The following is a 20,843-nucleotide window of genomic DNA, read 5'->3' on the forward strand; positions in this document are numbered from 1 at the left end:
TAACCCGCCCAGGGCTGCTCAGCTCGCCCCTCGCCCCGGGCTGTCCAGTGTGGTAGGCACTATCGGACACTTGAGAGGAGTTAGTCTGATTGAGGTGTGCTGTCTGTGGCCATCCCACCCTGAGCGTGCCCGATCTTGTCTGAATTGAGGTATGCTGTAAGTGGTAAATCCCCCGCAAGTTTAGAAGGCATACAGCAAATAAAGAGAATGTAAAATATCTCACTCACAATTTATGTGTTGATTGCATGTTAAAGTGATAATATTTTAGATAAGTTGGGTCAAAGAAGTGTTTTAATTGCTGAAATTACTTTCACTATTTCATTTTATTTTTCAAATACAGATATGGCACAGGTCTGTCGGGTGAGCTACTCTAGCCCCTGTGTTTTCTGTGCTCGGAGTTTGATTAACCTTTCCTGGTAAGGTTCCTGTCCCTCCTGTGACAGTGACAGCGTGCTCTGAACACTCGGCTGTTTTCAGCTGGCTCACTGGACCCGGGGGTGACCCTTTGATTCCTTTGTGACGAAGCAGTCGTCTTCCTTGTGACTGGAACCTAATCCGTGTGATGTTGCGTTGCCGCTCTGTGAATGCCTGCTTCCTCATCAACCAGTCGTCATGATTTCAGCAGCCACTGACAGTCTGTGGCTGAACCAGTCATTTCATCAGGGATTGAAAGATAGCTAATGTCTGATTTTGTCATTCCTCCAAACGATTAATTGTGCCTCCTCTGTGACCTGGACGTCTCCTGTTTAACTCAGGCCATTTGGTTGCTATGAACACTTAGTAGAAAGGCCAGGTAAATTCTGACCTCTTTTAATCACTAATTTTCAGAGCAAGGACTTGACCTCGTAGCTGCCATGAGTGATGACAAGTCATTTCATCCTGTTTTCTCTTTTTAATGCCATGCTGAAATCATTTACACAAATTTTTAAAAGCCACTTCAGTCATTCTTTTCGAGGCTTGGATTTTCACAGCGTCGGCATCAGTAGGACTGATGGGAGCCCCATCAGTAGGGTTCTAATGCCCCGTCTGATGCGACTTCATCGATCTTGGGGAACCCACTCTTGTTCCCTGGCACAGCCATGTATTCCAGGGTCACCTTGCGTCTTCCCTACGCACAGCGTGAACTGGTCCTTTCTCCAAGAAGCTGCGGTTCCCAGTACTAGAAAATGTCTTGAAACCTAGATCATGTGCTTAAAGTCATCATTTTATTGACTTAAAATGGTCTCAGATTTCACAGTCAGAACCCTAGGGGGGAAAATGTTTAAACATTTTTCTACAAGTGGATTTCTACTGATATCAGTAAGCTAAATCTTGCCAACCAAAATCAACTTAGCCCCTTTTTGTGTTCTCTCAGGATTAATTATACGTAAATGTTCCCTTCCCCCAGAGCAGGTGCAGAAGTCAGGGTGAAAGGAGCGGCTGGTGTTGGCCTAGCACTGACAGAGGTGGCTTATTCAGGAATGGCTCACCAGATTTCACAAGGCGACACAGCATGCCTTGATTTAATGACACCCACAACACAAATGTCCATGCTCTCTCTTCCGGTCGCCAGGTCTTTGAAGACTATCTCAGCCGAAGGGGGTTTTGAGACTTCATATCCCACTCCCAAGCACTACCAACCCTTCCTGGGATGTACGGAAGTCTGAGCTGCTCTCGCCCCTCCTCTGGGGCTCTGGGAGATGCGAGGGGCTGTCTGGTTCTGGTCTTCATGTTTCCTCTCTTTGAAGTGTTTTGTCTCCCACCCAAAGCAATCAGTACCACCCAGTCTGATGTAGAGAGCCAAGGAAAACTTAAAGGAAGACAGAGTTCCATCAGGGTTTCCAAGTTTACTTTGCCACATACTCCTGCGGAGGGATTTGCTGTTGCCGTCTTGGTTCTTGTCCTTTCCTGCCTCCTGCACTGGGGATGTGGCTGTGCTCCTTGTGCATAGAGTGAGCCTGCTCACCTGCACACGTCTCTGCATCTTCAGACCCACGCCTTCTTCAGGACCCACACAAACCTCACCACACTCCTCTCTTCTGTTCTGGTTTTACTTCACTCTTTCCTGTGGAATCTACTCTGTTATTCTTCTGTTCACTTCACGCTAACTACCTATTGCCTGCCACAGTTGAAGCACTTGTAGAGGGAAAGTCTGTTTCTCACTCATGGTTGTGTTCCTGTGCTCAGTCAACATTTAGGGAGGAAGGAGGGAGCGAGCACCTGAATTGCTGGCCACCCAAACTGCGGGACCCTTTTCTTTTCCTCATCTCCTAGTGCCGAGTTCTTGGCTTCCACACTTCTCTCACAAACCTACTTCCAGTTGCTTCTATTTTGCCTTTGTGTGTCGTTCTAGGAGACTGTTGGCGGTCTGGTACTAGCCTTCCCACCCACCTTCTGGCCTGGAAGTCATCTCATTTCCCCCGAGCCTTGGCTCAGCAATGCTCTCCTTCCCCTCTCCGCAGCCCCCATGTCCTGCCCAGGAAGCGCTTGCCCGTCTCTCCACCACACTTCTGTAAATTGCAATCCTAATGCTCTGCTCTGGTCTTTCTAAATATCTGCCCCTCTATCTTGGTTCACCTCTCTTGCTTAAATATCCTCATTGTTTTTCCTTGCTGATTTATTTGAACCCTGAATCCTACCCCACCTCTACCATTCCTCCAAGTCTCAGCTCATGCAGGGTTTACTCTGGGCACCCTTGTAAGACTACTGCAGAAGAGCTGGTCCCACCGCCCTTACAATTTCACACACATGCAACTGTGTCATGGTCATCTGTTGTCATCTCTCCTCCCCCACGTGGCTGCGAGATCCTTGTGGGAGTACGTGGAATCTTGCTAATACACGAATATTCTGACTGGCCGATCGTAGGTCCTAAAAACTTTAACTCAAAAGACGAATGAATGAGTGGAATAATGAGACTGATCATTTCATTCTCTATTGCTGCTGCACTATGCCCAGGAAAAATCCTATGACAGTCCATGCCAATAGGTGTGCTCCTGCTGTAGCCAGCTCTGGCAAGGGCAGCATGACCTTGGCAAGGTTGTGTCCTGCATTAAATAGGAAATCAACTAACTTACTTGTTTGTGTAATGTGCTGGCCAAAGGAAAGATGGCTAGCTGTGTGTGGTACAGGCAGCAAATGAAAAGACCTTCTGTGCAAGGAATGTTCCCCTCTTATATTTCACCCGCAGGAGGGACCTCCTTGGAATGTAAACCCCAACTCAAGGGGAGTTAAAACCGATCCTTCTCCCATGTGCAAAGACAAGTAGACATTTGTGGAAGTAGTTATTCTTATATCTGAAACTTCTGCTAAAGTCAACAGGAAAATAAAACCAAATTCATAATTGCCTATCTTGAGGATGAATTCTTCCTACAATTTATTAAAAATAAGAACTGGGAAAAAGCTTAAAATCATCTAACAAAGCCAAATTCATTTTTCCTCCTCCAGTCCACATCTTACAGATGAGAAATCTGAAGCCCAGAGCAGTAAGAGGTGATCGGTCCAAGGTCCCACAGCCAACCGTTGGCAAAATAGGTTCTTCAGTTCAGCAGCACCTTTGCAACCTGTATGCTAATTATATGCATAAATTTTAAAAGTGCATGAAGAAGAAAAGGAAAGGCTACAATAGCTGGAATATGTTGTGTTACTGTAAAACAGTACAACATCTTGGACCTGTCTCCAGGTTGCATTGTGCTGGCTGTTTCCTTACATTGGTATACAGCTTGATGGCAGCCTTTTCTGGCACTTAAAATATTTTCACTTGAAAATAACTATTTCCTGTCTTTGTTATTCAGTGACAAAATGCAGGATTCTGCTTTTAGAAGGACCATGGGCACCAGTCACAGAAGTGGAGAGGGCTGCAGTATTTGATGATGAGTCTGCCAAATTGCTTTTGGGTAGCTGGAGGAGCTGTGAAGGGGATGAAGACTTGACTTGTAACCTTACAAGTTAGCCTTGTAGATGCTGGTATCAGACAGGAGATTCCTGGGATGGGATCAAGGACTTTATTACTCAGGGCTGCGGCAGTAGTCAGAGGATCGGCATTGGTGCTGCTTTCCTACCCCCAGCTGCCAAGGGCAACACAAAGAAGCCAGATGATCTCTGCACCCACAGCTGGGTAGGTGTTACAGGAGAGGAAAGTGAACCGAGGGAATTTGAGTTTTTCTAGTAGGTGGAAAGACTATCTTTCCTTTAGCTCTAGAGGGAGACACTGTCTCTTATCTCCAAGATTATTGACCGTATGAGCATATTCAAACATACTGGCATCAGCATCTCTGCTCACAAGACATGCAGAATCTTAAGGACACGGGAGTATGGGTTCCCACTAATATCTACCCCATAATCCTTTTTAACATTATTTAAATATTTTATTTAAATACAGTACATATATGAAGAAATGCACATACATGTACAGGTAAAAGAGTTTTTGTCCTCTGAGCACACTCATAACCAACAGCCACATTAAGAACAAAACATTGCTGGTATCCTAGGAGTCTTCACTATTCTCCCCCTCCATTTCGTTTTTATTGTAACACTGGGAAAGAGGAGCATATTGCTGTTTACATGGTGTGACTTAGTGAAGCAATATTTATAACTGAATACCGCATGATATGACATCCCACAATTTTTATACTCTCTCTACATAATAACTTCCATAAATAACAGAAAACGTGAAATTTGTCCTTCTGGGTCTGGGTTATTTCATTTAGCATAATGATTTCCAGTTGTATCCATTTTGTTGCAAATGTCAGGATTTCATTTTTATGACTAATATTCCATCGTATATGTATACCAAATTTTTGTTATCCAGTCATCAGCTGATAGACATTTAGGTTGATTTCATACCTTAGCTATCATGAATTGAGCTGCTATAAAATTGGGCATGCAGGTATCTCTTATGATGATTTTGTTTCCTTGGATGTATTCCCAGGAGTGAGATAGCTGGGCATATGGTAGATCTATTTTCAGATTTCTGAGGAATCTCCATACTGTCTTCCATAATGATTGTGTTAGTTTATATGCCTACCAGCGGTAGTGTGTTAGGGTACCCTTTTCTCCACATGCTCACCAGAACTTGTTATTTTATTTTTTGATGATAGCCATTCTGACTGGAGAAAGATGGTACTTCATTATAGTTCCTGTGTGCATTTCTCTGATGTTTGCATTTCTCTGATCCTGAGCAACTTTTTATGTGTCTGTTGGCCATTTGAATTTGATCCTTTAAAAAATGCCTGTTCATGTCCTTTGTCCATTTCTTAACTGGATTGTTTGTTTTGATGTTGCTGAATTTCTTGAGTTCCTTATATATTCTAGATCTTAATACTTGATTGGATGCACAGCTTACAAACATTTTATCCCATTCTGTTAACTAACTCTTTACTTTGCTGAGTGTTTCCTTTGCTGCTTGATGTAATCCCATTTGTCTGTTTTTGCTTTGATTGCCCATCCTTCTGGGATTTTGTCCAAGACGTCTTTGCCTAGGCCAATGTCTTGCAGTGTTTCTCCTATATTTTCCTCTAGTAATTAGATGATTTCAGGTCTTCAGTTTAGATCCATGATCCATTGTGAGTTGATTTTTGTATAAGCTGTAAGGTAGGGTGTCTTGTTTTACACTTCTGCATCTAGAAACCCAATTTTTCTCAACTATTTTTTGAGACTGTCCTTTAATAATTTTAGCTCATTTGTCAAAGTTGATTGTGGATGTGTGGGTTAATTTCTGGGGTTTCTATTTTGTTCCATTGTTCTACATGTCTATTTTTGTGCCAGTACCAGGCTGTTTTGATTATAACAGCTCTGTAGTATGTCTTGAAATCTGGTATTGTGATGCCTCCAGCTATGTTTTTATTGTTTACGTTTGCTTTGGCTATTCGGGGTCTTTTGTGTTTCCATGTGAATTTTAGAATTGGCTCTTCTAATTCTGTGAAGAATTTACGTGACATTTTGATTGGGATAGCATTTGAACCTATAAAATACTTTGGATTATATAGACAATTTGATGGTATTGATTCTTCTAATCCATGAACACAAAAAATATTTTTAACGTTTTCTGTCTACTATTTCTTTACTTAATGCTTTGTACTTTTCATTGTAGAGATCTTTCACAACCTTGGTTAATGTATCCCAAGGTATTTATTTTTTTGTAGCTATTGTGAATGGAACTGATCTTTTTTTTAAAATAATTTTATTTATTTATTTAGACAGGCAGAGTGGATAGTGAGAGAGAGAGAGACAGAGAGAAAGGTCTTCCTTTTTGCCATTGGTTCACCCTCCAATGGCCGCTGCGGCTGGCGCATCTCGCTGATCCGAAGCCAGGAGCCAGGTGCTTCTCCTGGTCTCCCATGCGGATGCAGGGCCCAAGGACTTGGGCCATCCTCCACTGCCTTCCTGGGCCACAGCAGAGAGCTGGCCTGGAAGAGGGGCAACCGGAACAGAATCCAGCGCCCCAACCGGGACTAGAACCCGGTGTGCCGGCGCTGCAAGGCGGAGGATTAGCCTGTTAAGCCACGGCGCCAGCCTAGGAACTGATCTTTTAAGTACTGTTTCAGCCAGAGTGTGGTTGATGTAGAAGAATGCTATTGATTTTTGTGTGTTGATTTTATAACCTGCAACTTTCTCAACTATGTTATGAATTCTAATAGTCTCTTAGGTTAGGGCTAGAGTTACATTAGGGTTAGGATTAGGGTTAAAGTCAGGGTTAGGGTTAGGGTTGGGGTTAGAGTCAGAGTTAGGTTCTTCTATCTAAAGGATCATGTCATCTGTATTCAGGGATAATTTGATTCTCTCTGTTCCACTATATACCTATTTGATTCTTTTTCTGCCTAATGACCCTGACTAAACTTTCTGTAACTATATTGCAAAACAGTGTTGAAAGTGGGCATCCTCACGTGGTTCCAGATTTTTGGAAATGCTTCCAGGTTTTCCCATTCATTGTGGGTTTGTCATATATTACCTTACTTGTGCTGAAGTATGTTCCTTGTGTACTCATTTTTAAAGGTTTTATTTTTACATGAAAGGATGTTATATTTTATCAAATACTTTCTCTGCATCTATTGAAATAATCATATACTTTTTATCTTTCAGTTTGTTGATGTGATGTATCACATTTTTTTTTTTAATTTGTATATGTTTAACCTTCCCTGCATCCATGGATAAATCCTACTTGGTCAGGGTGATGATCTTTTTGATGTGTTGTTGGATTTAGGTTGCTAGTATTTTGTAGATTTTTTACTTCTGTATTTATCAGGGATATTGGTCTACAGTTCTCTTTATGCTGGTCTCATAGAATTAGTTTGAAGGGTTCTCTCCACTTCAGTTGTTTGAAGTAATGTAAGAAGAATTGAGATTAGTTCTTCCTTAAAAATTTGGTACAATTCAGCAGTTAAGCTACCTGGTCCTGAGCTTATCTTTCTTTGGGAGGCTCATCATTACTGACTCAATCTCAGTCATATTTATTGACATATTCAAATTTTTAATGTCTTCATGCCTCAATTTTGGTAAATTATATGTATCTAGAAATCTGTGAATTTCTTCCAGATTTCCTAATTTGTTGATATATGGCTGTTTGTAATAATATTTAGTGATTCTTTGTATTTCTGTGCTATCAGTTGTAACATTTCCTTTTTCATCTCTGATTTTGTTAGTTTGGGTCTTCTCCCCTTTTTTGGTTAGCTGGACCAATGGTTTATCAACTTTTTTTCCCTCAAAATTCAGCTCTTCATTTCTCTGATCTTTTGTATAGTCTTTTGATTTCTATTTTGTGTATTTCCTCTCTAACTTTTGTTATTTTTTTCCTTCTACTAATTCGTCAGTTGGTTTGCTCTTGTTTTCTAGGTCCTTGAGATGCATTGTTAGATCATTTGTTTGCTATCTTTGTGATTTTTGATGTAGGTACTTACTGCTGTAAGTTTTCCTCTTAATGCTGCTTTTGCTGTATCTCAAAAGTTTGATATGTTATGTTTTCATTTTAATTCATTTCAAGATATTTTTCATTTACTATTTAATTTCCTCTGTGGCCCACTGTTCATTAGGAGCTTTTTTTTCAGTTTCCATGTATTTGTATTTTTTAAAGAATTTCTTTGCTTGTTAATTTTCAATTTCAATCCATTGTGGTCAGAAAAATGGTGCAATTTCACTTTAAAAAAAAAAAATTTGTTGGGGACAGCACCGTGGCTCAATAGGCTAATCCTCCGCCTGCGGCGCCGGCACACCGGGTTCTAGTCCCGGTCGGGGTGCCGGATTCTGTCCCGGTTGCCCCTCTTCCAGGCCAGCTCTCTGCTGTGGCCTGGGAAGGCAGTGGAGGATGGCCCAAGTGCTTGGGCCCTGCATCCGCATGGGAGACCAGGAGAAGCACCTGGATCCTGGCTTCAGATCAACACGATGCGACAGCTGCAGTGGCCATTGGAGGGTGAACCAACGGCAAAGGAAGACCTTTCTCTCTGTCTCTCTCCCTCACTAACCACTCTGCCTGTCAAAAAAAAAAAAAAATTGTTGGGATACATTTTATGGCCTAGTGTATCCTAGAGAATGTTCCATGAACTTAAGAAAAGAATGTGTATTCTGCTGCTGTGAGATGGCATGTTACAGAGATGTCTGTTAGGTCCATTTGGTCTGTAATGTAGATTAGCTCTGTTGGTTCTGTGTTGATTTTTTGGATGTCTATATCTTTCTCCAAATTAGGGAAATTCTCTGCTGTGATTTCGTTCAATCAGTTTTCTAAGCCATTCTTTTATTCTCTTCCTCTAGGAACGCCCAAGACATATATTTGGTTGTTTGGTGGTATCCCATTGATCTTAAATGCAGTTTCATTCTTTTTAACTTTTTCTTTTTTTTCTGGCTGATATATTTCAAAACATCTATCTTTTAAATCATATATTATTTCTTCTGCCTCATCAAGTCTGTCATTAAGGCTTTCCACTGTGTTTTTGTTTAATTTATTGAATATTTAACTTTTAATATTTCTTTTGCTTCTTTGTTAATATCTCTATCTCTTTGCAGAATTTCTCATGTGTGCCATATACTGATTTCCTAATTTCCTTTAACTGTTCCTCCGTATTTCTGAGTAGCGTTACAGTCGTTCTTGTGAATTCTTCCTCAGGCATCGTGTCAGTCGTCCCTTTTCCGCTGCCCAGTATCAATGTGTTATTGTGTTCCTTTGGGCGTCACATTACCGTGCTTGTCCATGTTTCCCCATCGATTTTCACATCTGGAGAATCTCTTCTGGAGGGCTTTTTATTTTGTTTGTTTTGTTTTTTGGATTGAAGGCTTGATTCCTGATGATTTGGCTCCGGGGCTCAGTGGTGTGCCAAAGGCTCCAGGGGTGTGTGCCAGGTGGGTCCAGGAGCTCAGGTCACTGTTTATGTGCAGGATAAGAGCCCGGGGTGACACCAAGGTGGGCAGGGTAGAGTACCCCTGGCTGCATTCCGTGGTCAGAGGGGATACTGGAGCACTTTCACAGTCTAGAGTGAGCTCGAGGTGCCAGGACATTTCACCCACCAGGCACGCACACCTGGGCAGACTCGCTCTGCAGTGTGGCCCTGAGCTCACTGGGCGACCCATGCCCAGTGTCCTGGGAGTGCCGAGTCTGTAGTCAGGCTGGCTGGGACTCGGGAACCCAGTGGCAGCCCGGGATTTTCTTAGCCCAGGACCCCCACCAGCACAGGTGCTGGGGGTCTGCTCCCTGCCCCGTTAGCTGCCCTTTCTCTGGCTCCGGCGACTTCTGGGGGCAGCGGGACTTCCTGTGTCCTCTGAGCCAGAGCAGAGTCCAGTGGTGACTGCACCTCAGCAAGTGAGTCAGGAGCCTTGGTGAGGAGGGGGAAGAAGGGGCATGACCTCCCTTTATGGACAGCGCCGCTCACGCCCCTGTCAGCCCCCAGGCTGCACGTGAAATCCATGCAGACTGTGGAACTCTCTCCTCGGTCAAGCTGCCCGTAGTGTGAGCCGCAACAGTGTCTTCCTCCCTCACCCTGACAGAATGGCGCCTCCAGCCAGGGGCCAGCCACGCAGAGGCAGGGGCTGCTGCCGGCACAGTCTGCCCTCATGGAGTCTGTTCTGTGAGTTCTTTATGGAATGTCTCGGTCAGTGCCCTGGGAACACCATCCTTCCTCTGCTGCCCTGGTGCCTTTCTGTGGCTGAGCCCATGCAGCTTCCCCCCAGCCATTGTGCCTGTCTTACCGTGGTTTCTGGTGAGTAACTCCCCGTCAGCCACAACGGCTAATCTAAGTGAGAGGCTGGGCCACGTCTTCAAGAAGGCTCGCGCAGCATCCCATCCAGGCCGCTGTCCTCTCAACTTCAGCTCCAGGACGAGGTCACCCACAGTGACGATCTCAGCTGGGCCTCCAGCGGCTCAGGCCCGGCTCTACACAGCCCGTCCACTGCGGTGATTTTCTTCCCGCTTGACCTGGGGCTTTAATCCTGGGCAGATTCCACCTTGGCCTATAAAGAGGAATTGTCTAGGACAATCCGTCATCCAAAAAACAAAAACAACCCTGGCCAGTGAAGTGAGGCTGGCCTAAGAGCCTTGCAGCACTAACGTGTTCTCACTGTTAAGCTCAGCTAAAGCCAGGGGACCCTTTGGTTTTCTAATCAGGGACTCCCATTGTGGGGGAGACTGTCCTGGGGGCGCACACAAGGAAGTCAAGGGCCACACCCCCAAGAGTGTCACCTAAGTGATTCTAAGCTGCCTCGTTTTAGAGAGAACCTCACAGTCGTCTGAGGGCAACAGTACCCATAGGTGGTGCTCTTGGAGCACTTCCAGGTCTCTTGCACGACCCCTGAGTTTCAGGACACTGCCGGCTTCAAAGGAGGGGGTGAATTAATGGCTGGTATCCACACAAGAGGACACACCCGGGATAAAGTCTTGACCGCAGTCATGTGGGCCCAGCACGTGGGGTCCCCACCAGTCGGGGTGCAGACTAACAGCGCCTCCACTGTGGCCTCCCCGCCAGCTTAGGGCTTCACATTTACATAGCACCATTGAGTCTGAGCCCTGTTTCTGGAGGGGTTGCCTGAAGGAGTCCGACCTGCCCTCTGTGTCCACAGTGCCATGGAGTGAGGGAGCACGGGAATGGGGGTGGTAAGGAGAACCCGAGGTGCTGGCTTTGTGTGACAGTGTGGAAGCCAGGCCATCCCCTCCCGCTACTGAGACTCCTCCCTGAGATGAAGGGAAACGGTCACTACATCGGGCAGAGGGAGGTGCAGTCCCAGTGCTGGGGACAGACGAAGGGAGAGCCACACCTGGCACTTTCCTCACGGAGGGAGGCTGTAGGGAAATTCTAAGAGGAGGACTCCTTTACCGTCCCGTTTGCTGTCTCCCCTGGAGTCTAACGCGTTCCCTCTCCCGAGGCTGGGAGTGTGGCTCTCCTTCCACAGTACGTCCCATTATCATAGCTGCAGCTTCACCTTGTTCACGTCCTCCCCCCGACCTGTAGACCTTTTCTTCAGAAGCGCAGAACGCACGCGCGTGACACTTACACACCCTTGTGCCCCCACGTTTTAGCTTTGGCCGACTTAGCGTTGAGGAAGATGCAGCCACATCCTGAAGATCCAGGACCACACCAGACTCACAAGAGAATGAGATGGGGGCAACCAACTCAAATTTGAACCCCCTGGTTCCAGGGTCCACCCCCTCTGGTCTGGCTGCCCCCTGGGGGATGGGCCCACTTGTCTGTCCTGAAGGTGCAGTCGGAGGGATGAAAGAAGCGTTGTGTTCGAGAGGCATTGGTCAGGATGGAAGCTCCAATCCCAAACACATTGACCTGGTCCTCAGCCCCTTTTTCCTGATTATTACCCAGGAACTGGTTGAAAGATGATTGCTTTCCAGGGACAGCCACGTGCAGTGGACAAACCCTCCTGGAGTACGGGAGCCAGAAGAGGAAGAGCGGCAGAGCCAGGGATCTGTCTAGGTTGTTTACGAGAAGGTTTGCTGAAACTCCACAACACAGAGTGTGTGCAGATGGTGGGGAGGGTGGAAAAAATCCATCAAGTGCTGTGACAACCAGCCCATTGTTGAGTGACTTTTTAAATGAAAACCACGCATTTTAAAGCTCAGTGGACTAAAACTGTAAACACAACACAGATTAATTTAAGAGCCACAGTGGTATGGCTGGAGTTGGCTGTTGGGACTGGAACAATAAGCCCAGGAACCAGGAGGGTGTCGGCAGAGTAGAACGGAGTGGGGAACGTCCAGCCCGTGGGCCGTATGAGGCCCATGGAATCATTTGTTCTGGCCCCACTGAGGCAACCCCAGGTGGGGCTCGAGACTCAGTAAATCTCTAGCAGGCTGATTTTAAGTTGACGATGTAGTATGGCCTGCAAACGATATTATCAACATCCGAATTGTCCTTGGCAGAGGAAGGGTGCCCACCCCTGGAGTGGAGGAACGACCGATAGTGCTAAAGGCAGGTGAAAATCCACAGTGGTATGTCTGTCAGGAGCGGGTAGCCATGCCACTCTTCACGACAGGCCAACTTTTGACAGGCGGCACACATCTGGCATGAAAGAATAATCTTGGAGACAGTGTTTTTTGGGGCCAGCGCTGTGGCACAGCAGGTTAACACCCTGGCCTGAAGTGCTGGCATCCCATATGGGTGCCGGTTCTAGTCCTGGCTGCTCCTCTTTCCAGTCCAGCTCTCTGCTGTGGCCTGGGAAGGCAATAAAGGATGGCCTGAGTCCTTGGGCTCCTGCACCCGTGTGGGAGACCCAGAAGAAGCTCCTGGCTCCTGGTTTTGGATTGGCGCAGCTCTGGCCATTGCAGCCATCTGGGGTGCGAACCATCTGATGGAAGACCTCTCTCTCTCTCTCTCTGTAACTCTGACTGTCAAATAAATAAATAAATATCTAAAAAAAAAGGAGAAGAAACAGTGTTTTTCCAGCTGATGCTGGTGGATTAATTGCCCCGTCTGGTAGAGTTGTGGATTGTGACAGGAACAGTAGCAATCCGAGGGCTACAAGCTTGACCAGCCGCTCATTGGTCTCAACAGAGAACAGGCCCAGATGGTTGGATCGCAGCTGTAGCTTCCCACTGTTCACAGCCCCAGGGGAGAGTCGATCAAGCAGGTAGGCTGTTAGCAGTAGCCCAACAGTCAGAAAAACTAGTAGAAGGCTCATCAGAGGAGCATCGTCCAAAGCCGAAAGGAGAGTTCTGCCCATTGACGGTAGCGGATGGAAACACCAAGCAGCCCAGGGCAGACCATTGGCTGCAGCTCGGCGGAGCCGACAGTGAAGCAGTCCCAGCCATCTGGGGGAAGCGCTGTGAGCTGAAGATCTCTCAGAGCCAGTGGGTTTGCTTCAGGCAGTGTGGTGGGAACTGAGTTTTCCCCAGAAGTCCAGTTGTGATTTCTTCATGTAAAGCAAGGTCCTGATTGGGCCGTGCTGGCAGTGTTCTTGAGTAGAACATTTCCATTTGTCAAGTGAGGTTTGTCATGTCCTTACAGCTTGTTCTTGTGTGTCTGGGTTGACATACGGTACAAAGGGGTTATTGAGACCTCCGAGGCCTCTGTGGCTCAGGTGTGGAACAAGAGCCGAGCAGAAAGCGGATAGATGCCTCCTGCTAGCCACGTCGAGAGCTGACGGATGCAGAACCACAGAGGGGCCTCCAGATCAGGGGCTCCCCTGTGAAGGTTCCTGTACGAAGGCTGCTCTAGTTATCTAAAATCATCAGTCACAGAGACAAAGCTCAGAGGAGCCCCCAGGGGGTGGAGTCCTGCTTGGGCTGGGCAGGAGAGGGAGGTGGGTAGTGGTTTGGATGTTCCGCTTGCAGGTAGCTCTTCCTGTGTAGGAAATGTGCCCCTGGTGGGGCAGGACAAGCATGTCATAGTTCCTGCGCTAGTTCCAGATGTGGAAGTGACCTCTAGCTGGTCCTCAAGACCCCTCCCACAGTGCATTGGCTTCCCTCTCGCACCGTGCGTACTGCCCAGTCCTCGTTAGTTGCTCCCACTGTCCTTCCCTTTCACGGAACTGGCTGGACAGTGCAGGTCGAGCACCTGTATGCAGCAGGGGCCCTCCTCCCTGAAATCCCCAGCTTAGTCACCCAGGAAGCAAGGAGGTCTTCGCCACACCCCTACGCAGGCTCTCTCCAGCCTGGGCTGGAAGGAGGCTCGTGGGCATGGCTCTGGCCAGTCAATACCTCTTGGCATTCACTTTCCGGTTTGAGTGCTTCCTAAAGGGGCACTCCTTGAAAGAAGTCCATCCTGACCCAAGACATTTATGGCCCCTCGGTCTCTAAGGGTTTTAAGCAAAGGTCTAGGGGGGTGTTCCCAGGTGGCAGGTGAATCATAGAGTGGCCTGGACTTCTCTGGGCTCGTTTCCACCCCGGTTGAGTCCTTTGTCAATTGTAGACCCAGGGGCAGGCGTTTGGCACAGTAGCTGGGATGTCACTGGAGCTTAAAGGGCTGGGAATGGGCTGGGCAGTCAGTAGGAGTCAACACCAGGCCTGGTCCTCTAATGCAGGCGAATGGGCCGTGAGCCCTCACCCCAAAGGCTCGAGTTCAGGTGATGCTGGATCCGGCGCGTCAGAGAGCAGGTATTTTCCACGTATTTGCTCTCCGAGCTCATCCATTGGAAGGCAAAGAGGAAGAAGTAATTTGGTAGGGGAACTGAGCCAGGAGGAGCAGATGTAAAGGGGCGGAATCTGGGATCAAGGGTCCGAGCCCTGAAGGGAAACACACATTTGTGGGTGTGGACTGGGAAGAAGTCAGGAGTCTTTAAGGGCTGGCGGTGTCAGGGTGTCCTGGGAGGACAGGCTGAAGGGCCTCGTCTTCCCTCTGTCCTCTGAGAGAGCCTGTGCTGGCTTCCCCGGCTCCAGCTCCCCTTCCAGCCCCTCCTCCTCGAGGCCGCCGGCGTCCGCTTGTGAACTCCGGGTCTGAGGCCGTCCGGGCGCTGCCTGCAAGCCCTTGTGTGGCCTCCCGCAGCAGAGGACGAGGTCTGAGCTGCTCAGCCTGCGTCCAGCGCCCTTGCCAAGCTGGGCACAGGCTGCCGTGCAGCCCCGCCTGCCCTGTCTCCCCAACACAGAACTGCTGTCTCAGCCGCACAGAGGCCTGTGTTGGTTTTGGGTTTTCTCCCCCTCTCCAAACACGCCACGCTCTTTCATGCTGGTTTGTCTTCATTTCCTTGCCTGGAATGACCCTGCCTTCCTCTGCTTGGAAAACTACTAGCTTCAGTGCAGCTGCTCACCCCGCTCTAACCGGCTCCTAACCCTCGGGCCTGCTCCATGGCATCACGTGCACACTGGCCACGGTGCCCCGCTCTAACCGGCTCCTAACCCTCAGGCCTGCTCCGTGGCATCACATGCACACTGGCCATGGCGCTGGGCGCGTGCAGTGTCCACCAGCCCAGGGGCTTCCTGAGGGAACCTGTCCCACTCAGCATGGCGGCCTCTCCACCTACTAGAGTGCTTGTTGCTGTCTTCATGTGACACCAGACTGTCCCCTTAGGGCAATAAGTGTCTCATTTTATTATCTAAAAAAAATGTGGGCCTAAGAAACTTGGTTGTTATGACATTACCCCATCTGCTATAATGTTAATGACTTGGTATTATATATCTACTTTTGATTTCCAGAACAACCAGCCTAACTGCTATAATTGTGCACTTTAAGTTCGCTAATTATGAAATTAAACTGAAGTCATCCAAGTGTCGACAGGTGAACATTGGTTTAGGTGATGTGTGATTTTATTGTCATTTATTTATTTATTTTTAAAGATTTATTTATTTATTTGAAAGTCAGAGTTACACAGAGAGAGAAGGAGAGGCAGAGAGAAAGAGAGAAGTCTTCCATCCGCTGGTTCACTCCCCAGTTGGCCGCAACAGTCAGAGCTGTGCTGATCTGAAGCCAGGAGCCAGGAGCTTCTTCCAGGTCTCCTACATGGGTACAGGGTCCCAAGGACTTGGGCCATCTTCTACTGCTTGCCCAGACCATAACAGAGAGCTGGATTGGAAGTGGAGCAGCTGGGACTTGAACGGGTGCCCATATGGGATGGCGGCACTGCAGGCAGCGGCTTTACCTGCTACGCCACAGCGCCGGCCCCTGTTTATTTATTATGAAAGGCAGAGTTACAGAAAAGGGGGTAGGAGAGAGAGGGAGGGAGGGAGGGAGGGAGGGAGATTGAGAGATCTTCTATCCACTGGTTCACTCCCCGAACGACTGAAATGGCCAGGGCTGGACCAATCTGAAGCCAGGAACTTCCTCCAGGTCTCCCACATGAGTTCAGGGGCCCAAGGATTTGGGGCATCTTCCACTGCTTTTCCAGGTGCATTAGCGGAGAGCTCGTTGGAAAGTGGAGCAGCCCAGACTTGAACCGGCACCCATATAGGATGCCAGCGTTGCAAGTGGCAGCTGAATTCGTTATGGCACAACACCGGCCCTGTGTGATTTCCCTAAAGAGATATATAGGGCACACATATATAATTGTGTGTTTTTTCCTATAATGCTTTCACCTGGTCCCAAATGTGTCAACTCTTGCCTCCGCCACCCTAACCATTCTCTATATCTATTGCCCAGAAAACAAATGCTCCAAGGACGTAGAGATTTTTGTATCAGGTACCTAAAAATCTGGAAAACACATATGGAAGAAATGTCTGGAATATGTTCTAAAGGAACCTCCAGAAATGATGCTTCTCGTGCCCTTGGGAATATATTGAGTCCCCAGGCAGTGTGCAGGTGTTTATTCCCTGAAGGCGACTGGCAGGACCACTTTTGGAGAAGCCCAGGAATGCATGACCTCCTGACCTTGGAGGGACAGCCTGGTCAGTATCAAGCTGTGTGGATGAGCTCTGTTGCATTTCATGCAAGTCTTTGACCTCACCCGTGACCCTGTCTTCAAGATGAACATTGTTGAACCAGAATTAAGAAAAATGTTGCCATCCCCAAGCAGCCCTTCTGGTGTAACACATTGGTCTGAGGACACGGAGCTGAAAGTATGGTTGGAACAAAGCCAGCACGTGCATCCGGTATCCTGCAGAATACGGTGCAGCAGTGCCCGGCGCTCCAGGAAGGAGTCCGTCGAGCAGAGTGCAGAGCCCCCTCCCACTGAGCATGGGAAAGCTCCCTGTTAACAAGCAATCGGAACTGGCATCCAGCAAGATCCACATTTCCTGTTTTTAGGCTGGTGCAGAAGAACGCACTTTTACCTAAGAAGGCAAGCCTACAGAGACTGCGCTGTGTAACAAAGACTGCATTTTGTAACATGTGTATGGACTCATTCAATACCTTTTCCAACCCTATTCCAACTCGCCTTCTTTGATTAATGAGACTGGAAACCTAGAAGCTGTACTGCTCTGCCTTGTAATTAAAGTGTGGCCATGTGGCTTACGTAGGTGCCATCCATCAGATGTCCCTGCGGAAGACTTGAATCCCAAAATGAGACACTTGAGGCTGTGGCCTCAGAGACAGAGCAGAGTGGAGATGGCAGCTGCTGCTTCTGGAATCAGGGGTAGTGATTCTGAGAGAGGTTGTGCTGCTCGGATGTCAGCGCACTCAGTGCTAAGTACTGGGCTGCAGCTTGGGACTCTTATTTAGAAAGTCTGTGGTGTGAACCAGACCTTTCTTCTGCCTTCGTTGTTCCTGGCTAGGGAGTATCCAGGCCGGGGTCTCTATCGCCCCAAGAGATTTATGAGCTACCAAAAATCCCTTTGGTGTATTCCAGAAAGAGTGATAGACATCAAACAGAAAAGCATTGAAAAGCATGTTAATGTTGCAGTTAAGACCCAGAAGCCCTGGGGAGCAGGGGGTGGTGCTGTGGCTGGCGGCTGAGGTCCTGTCCTAAGCTCCCACACGGCTGCGTATTTGCTACAAGTGACCTCTCGTCCTGCCGTCCCGCTGCTCCGTCTGTGCACCGGAAGCCAGACGGAGAAACAAGTGCTTCAGCAGGAGCACCGCTTGCTGGGTCTTCTCAGGACAGGTGGGCGAGCTCGGGCTTCCTTCTTGCCCAGCATGTTGAGGGATCTAACTGTGCTGCTCAGGAGCGTGTTTGAGAACGGAACAGGCAGGCGGCTCACTGGAAGGGAACTGGAGTGTGCGTGAAGCGGAAGCACGCCTCTGAGCTGCAGTACCACATCACCTCCGTGGCCTGCCAGTGCTGAGAAACACCTGGGTCAAAGTGAGCAGCATCGTGTCTCTGCTTGTGGGTGAGAAGACAACACAGACGTGGAAGTGCATCCTGCATGCAATGCATTTACTGAATTGTGCACTCTTTCTTTCCTGCCTCACAGAATTACTCGTAAGCACTATATACTCCATGCACCAATGCCCAGAGGGTTGTGTGCTAAGTCACCTGGAGAAGTTTATAAGTAGCAGGCAGAAAAATTGCTGTAAAGTTGTGTAGCCTCTGCAGTGTGAGGTCCGGCTTTGGCGAGCTTTGGGGGCATGCTCAGATTGATCAACGTACTAGGCTTCGGATAAAAATTCTGCTGCACTCCTGATACGATTGTGTCCTCGCCAGTTCTGACGTCAGGCTGCCCGTCCATCTGCGTAGTTCCAGATAGAGAGCATAATGTGCTTGACAGAACACAGGCTTTGAAATAAAAAGAGCCGTGGTGCATTCCCGCACGGCTGTGCCCTTGCTCTGTGACCACGATCATGTTGTTCAATCACATCGTGTAAGGGGAGAAACAGTACTGGCTTCACGGGCTGTAGACACGGATAATGCTGTTTCTCTCCCTTTTCCCATTCTTCTCACTGACACCTCGAGCTTCTCAGAATTTCTGGAAAATAGGCATTCATTGCAATCCTCTGTTAACCCAGGAAGTAAAATTAGCATTTGTCTGCACATGTGTGTTGACGCGTGGGAAAGGCTGCACGGTGCTGTGAAATACTACAAATGCTGCTGTGGGTAGGAAAGTCTGTTGAAGACAGACAGATTAGGCTCGCCTTGGTCATCTGACTCTGCACAAGGGTGACCTCACTAGACTGGGTAACAGCTGGAGGTTTTTTCCCCAGTGGACATGTCGAATGACTGCACTTCCACCAGGACGTGTGAAGCAGTAACAATTTAGTGATGTTTTGAAACCCAGATCTTTATCCAAGACTGACTAATTATACTATATTTTATAGAGCTTAGCTCAACACTTCTCATTAGTAAATTTTCATTATGATTATTAATAAAATAATTATAAATAATCCTACCTAATGAATACTTTTATAAGTGATTACTAATTACATAACAACACATTTAGAAATATATGGTGTATGTAATGTTTTTATTGAACTCTTTAGAGCTTTCTGTTTTTTAAGATATATTTATCTGAAAGGCAGAGTCAGAGAGAGAGAGAGAGAGAGAGAATCTTCCATCCACTGGTTCATTCCCCAAATGGCTACAATGGCTGGAGCTGAACCGATCCAAAGCCAGGAGCCAGGAGCTTCTTCTGGGTCTCCCATGTGGGTGTAGGAGCCCAAGGACTTGGATCATCTTCCCAGGCACATTGGCAGGGAGCTGGATCAGAAGCAGAGCAGCCAGGACTTGAACCGGTGCCATATGGGATGTCGGCACTGCAGGTGGAGGGTTAATCTGCTATGCCACAGCACTGTCCCCTAGAGCATTCTGGGTTTTTTTTTTTTTGATAGGCAGAGTTAGACAGTGAGAAAGAGAGAGACAGAGAGGAAGGTCTTCCTTTTGTTGGTTCACCCTCCAAAATGGCCAGCCAAAATGGCCACTACGGCTGGTGCATTGCGGCTGGCGCACTGTGCCGATCCGAAGCCAGGAGCCAGGTACTTCTCCTGGTCTCCCATGCGGGTGCAGGGCCCAAGCACTTGGGCCATCCTCCACTGCCTTCCTGGGCTACAGCAGAGAGCTGGACTGGAAGAGGAGCAACTGGGACAGAACTGGCACCCCAAACGGGACTAGAACCCGGGGTGCAGGTGCTGCAGGTGGAGGATTAGCCTAGTGAGCCACGTCGCCGGCCAGCATTCTGTTTTAACAACTGGACATTATCCTTCCTGAGGGGAAAAATATTTGAGAAAAATAAAAGATAAATTTCAAAAATTCACATTCAATATTAAGTTAGAATTTAGGTCAATTTCAATCACCAAGAGACAGAGCCAGGCTGGGGATTAGGTAAAGGGAGAGCTATGTGTGAACATATATGGCTTTTAGCTGCATAACTTTTTTTTAAGATTTATTTATTTATTTTAAGGCACAGTTACAGAGAGGCAGAGAGAGAGGGAGATAAGGAGGAAGGTGTCTTCCATCCGCTGGCCCACTCTACAGTTGGCTGCAATGGCCGGAGCTGTGCTGATCTGAAGCCAGGAGCCAGGAGCTTCTCCCAGGTCTCCCATGCTGGAACAGGGTTCTAAGAACTTAGGGCATCTTCCACTGCTTTCCCAGGCAGTAGCAGAGAGTGGGATTGGAAGTGGAGCAGCTGGGACTCAAACAGGTGCTGGCACTGCAGGCAGCAGCTTTACCCGCTATGCCACAGGCCGGCCCCTCTGCGTAACTTTTAATTGATAAATACGTTATGGTTTAAGTTCTTTGTTCTTCATCTTACGTATTTTTGTGCACACTAATGGCAAATATTTTCGAGTTGTTATCTCACAACCACATCGTGATGTCCTGAAGGATGCTTCTCTCACTGAGTTTGTTGTCATTATTGTTGACTTTTGGCTATTCGATCTCAACTGTCACCTCAGTGTCCCGTGATCCCTAAAAATCATGTTGTGGGGGCCGCCGCTGTGGTGCAGGGTAATTCTCCACCTGTGGCACCGGCATCCCATGTGGGCGCCGGTTCTAGTCCCAGCTGCTCCTCTTCCCAGCTCTCTGCTATGGCCTGGGAAAGCAGTGGAAGATGGCCCAAGTCCTTGAGTGCCTGCACCCGTGTGAGAGACCCGGAAGAAGCTCCTGGATTCGGATCGGCGCAGCACCGGCCATTGCAGCCATCTGGG

The 20,843-nt window shown here is 47.8% G+C and overlaps 1 protein-coding gene across 1 annotated transcript in view; it reads left to right on the forward strand.

Moving 5' to 3' along the window:
* The window catches only part of NREP (neuronal regeneration related protein), a 343,157-nt gene that overhangs the window by 238,271 nt on the left and 84,043 nt on the right, over positions 1-20,843 (forward strand). The window lies entirely within an intron of this gene.

The sequence above is a fragment of the Lepus europaeus genome, chromosome 4 (assembly GCF_033115175.1).
Source record: "Lepus europaeus isolate LE1 chromosome 4, mLepTim1.pri, whole genome shotgun sequence".
NCBI classification, from domain to species: domain Eukaryota; kingdom Metazoa; phylum Chordata; class Mammalia; order Lagomorpha; family Leporidae; genus Lepus; species Lepus europaeus.